Source organism: Lagopus leucura, unplaced genomic scaffold, assembly GCF_019238085.1.
Source record: "Lagopus leucura isolate 7727_CA_CO unplaced genomic scaffold, USGS_WTPT01 34588-0_obj-0_obj, whole genome shotgun sequence".
Taxonomy (NCBI): domain Eukaryota; kingdom Metazoa; phylum Chordata; class Aves; order Galliformes; family Phasianidae; genus Lagopus; species Lagopus leucura.
Window position 1 is genome coordinate 2,927 of NW_024966982.1, and position 496 is coordinate 3,422.

The window sequence follows — 496 nt, forward strand, 5'->3', positions numbered from 1 at the left end:
GGTCCTTGAACGACACAAAGGCATGGAAGAGTTGGGTTGGGAGGGTCCTGAAAGTTCACAGAGCCATAGAATGGGTTGAGAGGGTCCTTAAAAGACACAGAGGTATACAAGGGGTTGAGAGGGTCCTTGAACGACACAAAGGCATGGAAGAGTTGGGTTGGGAGGGTCTTGAAAGTTCACAGAGCCATAGAATGGGTTGGGAGAGCCCTTGAAGGTCATAGAGGTAGAGAAGGGGTTGCGAGGGTCCTTGAAGGACACAGAGGCATGGAAAACTTGGGTTGGGAGGGTCCTGAAAGTACACAGAGCCATGGAAGGGGTTGAGAGGGTCCTTGAAGGACAGAGAGGTAGAGAAGGGGTTGAGAGGGTCCTTGAAGGACACAGAGGCATGGAAAACTTGGGTTGGGAGGGTCCTGAAAATTCACAGAGCCATAGAATGGGTTGAGAGGGTCCTTGAAGGACACAGAGGTAGAGAAGGGGTTGAGAGGGTCCTTGAAGG

At 51.8% G+C, this 496-nt stretch overlaps 1 protein-coding gene across 1 annotated transcript in view; it reads right to left on the bottom strand.

The window, feature by feature from the left end:
- LOC122192901 (maestro heat-like repeat-containing protein family member 1) overlaps nt 1-496 on the bottom strand; it is a gene marked incomplete at both ends in the record, with an annotated part of 4,737 nt that overhangs the window by 2,235 nt on the left and 2,006 nt on the right. The gene's annotated exons all lie outside the window — the stretch shown is intronic.